Source organism: Lutra lutra, chromosome 7 (genome assembly GCF_902655055.1).
Source record: "Lutra lutra chromosome 7, mLutLut1.2, whole genome shotgun sequence".
In the NCBI taxonomy this organism is placed as follows: Eukaryota; Metazoa; Chordata; class Mammalia; order Carnivora; family Mustelidae; genus Lutra; species Lutra lutra.
Genome location: NC_062284.1, coordinates 117,009,893 through 117,019,240, shown reverse-complemented (window position 1 = coordinate 117,019,240; position 9,348 = coordinate 117,009,893).

The following is a 9,348-nucleotide window of genomic DNA, read 5'->3' as shown; positions in this document are numbered from 1 at the left end:
ATGTTAGGGGCATAGATATTTAAAATTGTTAGATCTTCTTTTTGGACACACCCTTTGAGTATGATATAGTGTCCTCCCTCATCTCTTATTATAATCTTTGGCTTAAAATCTAATTTATCTGATATAAGGATTGCTACCCCAGCTTTCTTTTGATGTCCATTAGCATGGTAAATTGTCTTCCACCCCCTCACTTTAAATCTGGAGGTGTCTTTGGGTATAAAATCAGTTTCCTGTAGACAGCATATCAATGGGTTTTGTTTTTTTTATCCATTCTGATATCCTATGTCTTTTGATTGGGGCATTTAGCCCATTTACATTCAGGGTAACTATTGAAAGATATGAATTTAGTGCCATTGTATTGCCTTTAAGTTGACTGTTACTGTATATTGTCTCTGTTCTTCTACTACTTTTAGGCTCTCTCTTTGCTTAGAGGGCCCCTTTCAATATTTCCTTTAGGGCTGGTTTGGTGTTTGCAAATTCTTTTAATTTTTGTTTGTTCTGGAACCTTTTTATCTCTCTTTCTATTTTCAGTGATAGCCTAGCTGGATAGAGTATTCTTGGCTGCATATTTTTCTCATTTAGTGCTCTGAATATATCATGTCAGTCCTTTTCTGGCCTGCCAGGTCTCTGTGGAAAAGTCTGCCGCCAATCTAATATTTCTACCATTGTATGTTACTTCTTGTCCCAAGCTGCTTTCAGGATTTTCTCTTTGTCACTAAGACTTGTAAGTTTTGCTATTAGATGATGGGGTGTGGACCTATTTTTGTTTTGAGGGGGGTTCTCTGTGCCTCCTGGATTTTGATGCTTGTTCCCTTTGCCATATTAGGGAAATTCCCTAGTATAATTCTCTCCAATATACCTTCTGCCCCCCCCTTCTTCTTCTTCTTCAGGAATCCCAATTATTCTAATATGGTTTCATCTTATGGTATCACTTATCTCTCGAATTCTCCCCTCATGGTCCAGTAGTTGTTTTTCTCTCTTTTGCTCAGCTTCTTTATTCCCCGTCATTTGGTCTTCTATATCACTAATTCTCTCTTCTGCCTCATTTATCCTAGCAGTAAGAGCCTCCATTCTTGGTTGCACCTCATTAATATCTTTTTTGATTTCAGCTTGGTTAGATTTTTGTTCTTTTATTTCTCCAGAAAGGGATTTTATTTCTCCAGACAGGTTTCTCTCAATATTTTCCATGCCTTTTTTCGAGCCCAGCTAACACCTTGAGAATTGTCATTCTGAACTCTAGATCTGACATATTACCAATGTGGGTATTGATTAGATCCCTAGCCATCAGTACTGCCTCTTGTTCTTTTTTTTTGTGGTAAGATTTTCTGCCTTGTCATTTTATCCAGATAAGAATATATGAACAGAGGATAAAATACTAAAAGGGTGGCAAAGACTCCAGAAAAATGTATACTAACCAAATAAGAGGAGACCCCCAAATGGGGGGGGAAGAAAGTGGGTAAAAAGAAATTAAAAGGGGGAGGGGTGTTGGGAGGGGGGGTGGGGTTATGGACATTGGGGAGGGTATGTGCTATGGTGAGTGCTGTGAAGTTTGTAAACCTGGCGACTCACAGACCTGTACCCCTGGGGATAAAAATATATGTTTATAAAAATAAAAAAAAGAAATAAAAAAAATATATATATGTATATATATATTAGACTGGTGAATAGAACAGAGCCACACACTTGATTTTGGGTGTATTTTGGTCTCCAAGAAGAAATTACTTCCCAAAATTTTATTTTATTATTTTTTAAAGATTTTATTTATTTATTTGACAGAGAGAGATCACAAGCAGGCAGAGAGGCAGGCAGAGAGACAGGAGGAAGCAGGCTCCCTGCTGAGCAGAGAGCCCGATGCGGGACTCGATCCCAGGACTCCGAGATCATGACCTGAGCCGAAGGCAGCGGCTTAACCCACTGAGCCACCCAGGCGCCCCTAATTCCCAAAATTTTAAAGAAAGAAAAGCTCATATATATATATATATATATATATATATATATATATATATGGGTAAACACAATGAGGGGATGGAATATGACAGTAAAGTTGAAAATTTTAAAAAAATTTCTAAAAAAGGAATTGATAAGTTGGTTGGAAAAAGAAAGAAAAAATAAAGGAGAGAATGTGCTCAGGCTGGAGACTAGAACAAAGCCCTGTACTAGTTTTATGGTATATTTAATCTATTAGAAAATACTGTATCCCAAAATTTTTTAGGAAAAAAAAAACCTTATATGTATACCAAAAATAAAGATAAATACAATTAAGGATAAAGTATGGCTATAATAATGAAGGTTTAAAAAGATTTTTTTAAAGAAAGATATTAAGATAAACTAGTTAAAAAATGTTAAAAGATGAAAGAGGAAAAGTTAGAAAAATTAGAATAAGAAAAAAAATTTTTTAAAGATTTTTTAATTTATTGGACAGAGAGAGAGAGATATCACAAGTAGGCAGAGAGGCAGGCAGAGAGAGGAAGAAGCAGGCTCACTGCGGAGCAGAGAGCCTGATGCGGGGCTCAATCCCAGGCCCCTGAGATCATGACCTGAGCTGAAGGCAGAGGCTTAACCCACTGAGCCACCCAGGTGCCCCTAGAATAAGAAAAAGTTTTTTAAAAATTTAATTTAACTTTGCAAGACTAAAGGATCATGGGGAGAAAGCCATGAATTCCATGCGTTGCTTTCCCGTAGCTCTGAGTTCTGCTGTTCTCCTTGATTGGTGAACTTGGTCTTGGCTGGATGTTCTTGCTGGTCTTCTGGGGGAGGGGTCTATTGTAGTGATTCTCAAATGTCTTTGCGGGAGGCAGAATTGCACCGCCCTTACCAGGGGCTGGGCTAAGTAATCTGCTCGGGTTCGCTCTTGGGAGCTTTTGTTCCCTGAACTCTTTCTGTAGAGCTCTGGAGGACGGGAATGAAGATGGCGGCTTCCCAGTGTCTGGCCCGGAGGAGCCGAGAGCTGGGGGCCCCACTCAGTGCGCCCTCAGAGAAAAGCAGTCAGTCCTTCCCATCTCCCTGGTCTCTGGCTGTGCTCCAAGCTCACCCAGCCTGTGACCGAGCATTTCTGTCTCTGGTGCACGGCCCCGTTTGGAGTCTCCAAACCCAGCAGATTCCTGCTATGCTGCTCCTTTGAAGGAGGAAGGTGAGTCTCCCTGGATCTGCCACTTGTGGGGTCCCTGTTCGAAAAGCAGTGGTCCGACTGTGCCTTGGATCATGGTTTAAGGCAACCCAGAGCTGAGAGCTCACTTCTCAGCTCCATCTCTGCAGCCTGCCTCCCCACTCCGATACCTGGCAGCTCTGCCACACTCAGACAATCTTGATCTTTCTGTGACCCTGCAGGTCCTGAGACCACACTGTCCCCGTGAGGGGTCCACCCCCGCTTAACCTCTGAGCAACGTCCCTCAGTGGAGCAGACTTCTAAAATTTCTGATTTTGTGCTCTGCTGCCCCACCACTTGCCAGAAGCTGGCCCCTCGCCTCACGGTCTATCTTCCTGTCACTTCAGATTCACTTCAGATTCACTTCTCCGCAGGTCCTACCTTTCAGAAAGTGGTATCCCAAATACAATGCCAAGTACTTTATATGCATTGTCCCATTGAATCCTAATGATTGTCGGCGGGATGTTGCTACCCCATTTACAGACAAGGAAATGAAGCTTCTGGTCTGTCCATGGTCCTCCAGCTCTCACACAGAACAGGCATTACAGTCTGTAGTGGTTTTGATATATTAATATAGTTCTTTGGTCCTGAGCAAAAGAACTCTTTGGCTAACTTAGAAAAAAAAAAGCTTATTGAGACAAAAACCCCAAGTAGCTCTGGGGCTCCAGGCACCTAACACAACAGTCTTTCAAGTTACCACTGAGGAAATGAGTTGGTTACTCACTGTACAAAGTCATTAGGGAAATCCACCATTGGCCTGGCTTTTGTTACAAGCAGACTCTGTGGCTAGAGATGGACCCCTTAGTTGGCAGGCTCACCAAGGTTCGACACAGAGAGGGAAACTTCACCCCAAGAACCTGAGGGGCTGTTACTTCAAGGTGGAAGGTTGGATACTGGAAGGCAGGACCCAGTACCCAGTCTATGAAGATGTAGTAGTTAGAGGCACAGGCTCTGAAGTTGAGGACTTCAGATGCTTAGGGCACCACTTTCTGTGGGGATTGGGCCAGTAACCTTCTTTCTGAATGCTTAAAATACACAGGCATGCTTCATTTTCTTGTGCTTCCCTTTGTTGTACTTGGCAGTTACTGTGTTTTTTACACAGTGAAGGTTTGCGGTAACCCTGTGCCGAGCAGTCTTGGAGCTGTTTTTCCCAACAGCATTCCCTCACTTCGTGTCTCTGTGTCACATTTTAGGAATCCTCACAAAATTTCAAACCTTCCTATTATTAAACTAGTGATGGTGATCTGTGATCAATGATCTTTGATATTACTATTGTAATTCTTTGGGGGCACCATATAGGATGGTGAACTTAATTATAGCGTATGTGTGTTTTGACTGCTCCACTGGCTGGCCATTGGAATGGCCATGCTATTCCCCCATGTCCTTGTCCTTGGGCTTCCCTATTCCTTGAGACACAACAAATTAGGTTGGTTAATAACCCTACAGTGGCCTCGTAAGTGCTCAAGTGAAAGGAAGAGTCAATGTGTCAAACTTCATTGTTCTCTCTCTCTCTTTTTTTTTTTAAAGATTTTATTTATTTATTTGACAGAGATCACAAGTAGGCAGAGAGGGAGACAGAGAGAGAGGGGGAAGCAGGCTCCCTGCCGAGCAGAGAGCCCGATGTGGGACTCGATCCCAGGACTCTGGGCTCATGACCTGAGCCAAAGGCAGAGGCTTTAACCCACTGAGCCACCCAGGCACCCCATTGTTCTCTTTTTTAAAGAAATGGCCACATGGCGCGCCTGGATGGCTCAGTGGGTTGGGGCTTCTGCCTTTGGCTCGGGTCATGATCTCGGGGTCCTGGGATCGAGCCCCACGTCGGGCTCTCTGCTCAGCAGGGAGCCTGCTTCCCCCTCTCTCTGCCTGCCTCTCCACCTACTTGTGATCTCTCTCTCTCTCTCTCTCTGTCAAATAAATAAATAAATAAATAAAATCTTAAAAAAAAAAAAAAGAAAGAAATGGCCACAGGCACCTTCAGCAACCCCCACCTTGGTCAGTCAGTGGCCATCAACACCGAGGCAAGACCCTCTACCAGCAAAAAGGTTATAACTCACTGAAAGCTCGGGTTAGCCTTTTTTAGCGATAAAATGGTTAACAATTTTTAGCAATAAAATATTTTTTTAAATTAAGGTACGTACATTTTCTTTTAGACATAATGCTATTGCACACTTCATAGACTATAGTTATGGTGTAAACATAACTTTATAGGCACCGGGAAACCGAAATATTCATTTGACTTGCTTTATTGCAATATTCACTTTGCTGTGGTTGTCCGGACCCAAACTTGTTATATCTCCGAGCCTGTACAGGAATGGGAATGGTACTATTTCTAAGGGTTGTATGAGGATTAAATGCTATGAACCATGCAAAGCACAGGAAGTATCTGGCATGTAGTAAGTACCTCAGCAAATGCTAACAATTATTTAGTGCTGCCTTCACATATATTGCCTTATTTACTCCATTCCAACCCTAAATGCTCATCTCACCTCTGGTTTTGCAAATACAGAAGCTGGCTCTGGGGGAGGGAGTTCCTAAGTGGCTTATTCAAAGTCACACACCTGATCAATAGTGGATCGGGTTCTTCACCAACTCACTTGATCTACAAAAAGGTCCTCTAAGAAACTTTTAGCTTCTAGACAAGAATCCTTTAAAGATATTTTGTTAGAGAGAGAGAGAGAGCACATACACATGAGTTGGGGAGCAGTGAGGAGAGGGGCAGAGGGAGAAGCATACTCCCCGCTGAGCAGGGAGCTGGACATGAGGATTGATCCCAAGACTCCAGAATCATGACCTGAGCCAGAGGCAGACACTTAACTGGCTAAGCCACCCAGGTGCCCCGATCTAAGCCATTTTTATCTTTAGACATTAAGATAATTTAAACGCAGCAAACTTTCTGTTTTGGTCAAAGTGATAATGCATTAATCTGGAGATACTGAATCTTTTCTTGTCTTTGTTGTGCATTTTATGCTATTTCCCATAGAATTAGAAAAAACAGGCATCCCTTGGTGAAAAATGAGCCTGCAAATCTTGGAACATATTCATCCAGGAACGCTTATATATTAATTCCAAAATGCTGTCTAACACTTAGAAGAGGGAGATATGGGGGTTGGGTTAGGATTTAGTCAAGTTGCTTTCTTCTCTTTCTTTTTTAAAAGATTTTATTTATTTATTTGAGAATGAGAGAGAGAGAGCACAAGCAGGTAGAGGGGCAGAGGGAGAGGGAGAAGTAGACTCCCCACTGAGCAGGGAGCCCTACACGGGGCTCAATCCCAAGACCCTGCAATCATGACCTGAGCTGAAAGCAGATGTGTAACCAACTGAAGCATAAAAGTGCCCCGGTCAAGGGGGCTTCTAACCCTTCCAAAGCTATTTGCAAAGCCTCATCGATGGATATGTGCTAGCCCGAATTACCAGACTGTTCTCATCTTACCTTAACTGGACATTTTTATAAATTTTCTGTTTGAGGATATTGGTAGCAGGTTCAGGAAATTTGCAAATAACCTGCCACTGGAGGAAGTAGGCTCTTGTATGAGAAGACAGAAAATTGGTACCTACAGGGATCCTAACAATCTGGACTACAGGCAAAATCTGAGAGAGTAGAATTTCACCTGTCTTTCTAAACCCACAGCATAAATAAATATATAATGGAGAGGGGGAAAAAAACCCCTAATATTCTAGGTTTAAAATAAAGCATTTGATTGTATTATAAACTGAGTATAAAGATGGATGCCAAAAAGGATAATGAATTAGGGCCATAGTACTAACAGACTAGTGAACTAATTGCTGATCAAGTGTTCAAAATAAAAATGGTGATTCTGCTTCATGCTATTGGTAAGACCCTGTTTAGAGCCCTTCATTCAGTAGACATTCCCCCTCCCTTCTAACTTTTCTCTGTAGTAAGTAATAAATACATATTATAGAAGATTTAGAGGGCATAGGAAAGACAGAGAAACAGGAAAAAAATCTTTTACTAAATGCAGTACTTTTTATCATTTTGGCCTCCTTCCAGCTTTTTTTAAATGAAATGTTTATGTAATTGATATGTAAGTTTTCATTGTGCCTTTAGAGAAAATTTCCCCATGTTTATAAATATCTTTTAGTGGCTATAAATACTCCATCATATGGCTGTATCATTGTTTGTTTAGCTCTTCCCAATTGTTGGATGGTTTCCAATTTTTCTCCAAAATCTGAAATGCAGACAGATTTATTCACAAAGTCATGCATCATGGTGATATTAATACTCGCACATAATGGCAAAGAGCCACTATTACAAAATACCACATTGTGAGGACAGTCATATCTGAGTTAGGTCCCTAGTAGGTAACTAGTTTGTTGAATAGCCTGGTAACCATAGCAAACAGGAACCAAGGATGTAGGTTGGAGTATGCCATAGGGATTACTTTTGGGAAAAGGGTACCTTACCAAAAAAAAAAAAAAAAAAAAAAAACCAGCTGAGGCTCACTCTAAGAAGCTGGCCATCAGGGAAGTTGCAGTTCTTCAGCTTCCCGATAGTGACCCCCAGCTTTAGGTACTCAATGTGCAGTAAAGCGTCTGTGAAAAAGAGAAGTTAGTTAAGTCTTCATCATTCAACCACTGAATGAGAGCATCAGTGCCTATCACCAATCCCCAAACATAATGGTCCAGGAATCTGCTTCCAACCCCAGCATCTTACATGAGAATGATCTTCTAAGTGAATTATAAGTTTATTTTTTCTTGCTGCCCCCCCCATATTAACATACAGTGAAATATTGGCTTCAGGTGCAGAATTTAGTGCATCATCACTTACATTCGCAACCCAGTACTCATCACAGTCAGTGCCCTCCTCAATCCCCCTCACCCATCTAGCCCACACCTCCACCCACCTCCCACCAGCAACCCTCAGTTAAGAGGGTTAGGAGTCTGTTTTCTGGTTTGCATCACTTTTTCTTTTTCCTCCGTGTTCATCTGTTCTGTTTCTTAAATTCCACATATGAGTGAAATCATATGGTATTTGTCTTTCTCTGACTGCCTTATTCTGCTTAGCATAATACTCTCTAGTTCTGTTCTTTTTTAAAGATTTTTATATATTTGAGAGAGAGAGAGAGTGCACACACACATAACAAGGGGGTGGAGGGGCAGAGCGAGAGGGACAAGCACACTCCCCACTGAGCAGGGAGCCTGATGCGGGGCTCAAACTCAGGACCCTGAGATCACGACCTGAGCCGAAGTCAGATGCTTAACCAACTGAGTCACCCAGGTGCCCCTGTTCTTTTTTTTAAGTTTTCTCTCACTGAAATTTTGTGAGATCACATTTGACCCTGACCAACCCAAGGGAGCCAGAACTCATTTTTTAAAAAGATTGGTTAGAACCACCATTCTTACTCCTTTGTTACCAGTAATCATTAAGATGTGTTTCACAGTGGGGAAAAAACATCTATTGTGGCACCTGTACAAAACTCACACACAGACGTCAGCCTCCAGCAGCCAGCCCAACGTGAGTTCTTCATTCCATGACTTCAGTTTCCTAAAAAGGGAGGCCAGTATTAGCCTATTTAGCTCTCGAGTGCTTAGAAAGGATTAACTTCTACTGGCAATCCTACAGAAGCTGATGAAGGGCAGCGAATGAATTGCAGGAAGAGTGTGCTATGCACTGTTTAATGCACCAGGGAGGGAAAGGATCTGCATTCCTGGTTAGTTGCTGACCCAGATCGAAGAGGACTGCCAGCAAATGCTTACTATGTATCTCACACGACCTTGCCTTGCATTCCTTGCACTGAACCCTCACAGCCCAGTCTCTGCCAGATGGATAGCATCATTCTCCTGGTGTCAATTGCTAGGAATGAAGAGCCGTAGCCAGGATATGCAACCAGATCGGAGAATTCCAAAGTCCACAGGCTTTGACTGGGACAGATTAAAGAGCGGCTACCATTGAGGACCTATCCCAGAGCGGCCACAAATAAGTGTTTAGGAAAGAAGAAGGAATCAGCTGCATGGATTGAATAGAGAACATCAGTGGATGTCAAGATGTTCATAAACCAAATCAATTTCGTATCTTTCAGAGAAGGAACGCTCCATACCTCTCTGACCATTGTTGAAGCTCCAGGGTCTGGATATTCCCAGGGCTTCAACTTGCTTTCCTCACCACCCTTTCAAAATAGAAGCAGGGGTTGCCTTAGTGTGTCATCGGGGATCATGTGATGATTCCCCTGTTGTAAATGTTTCAC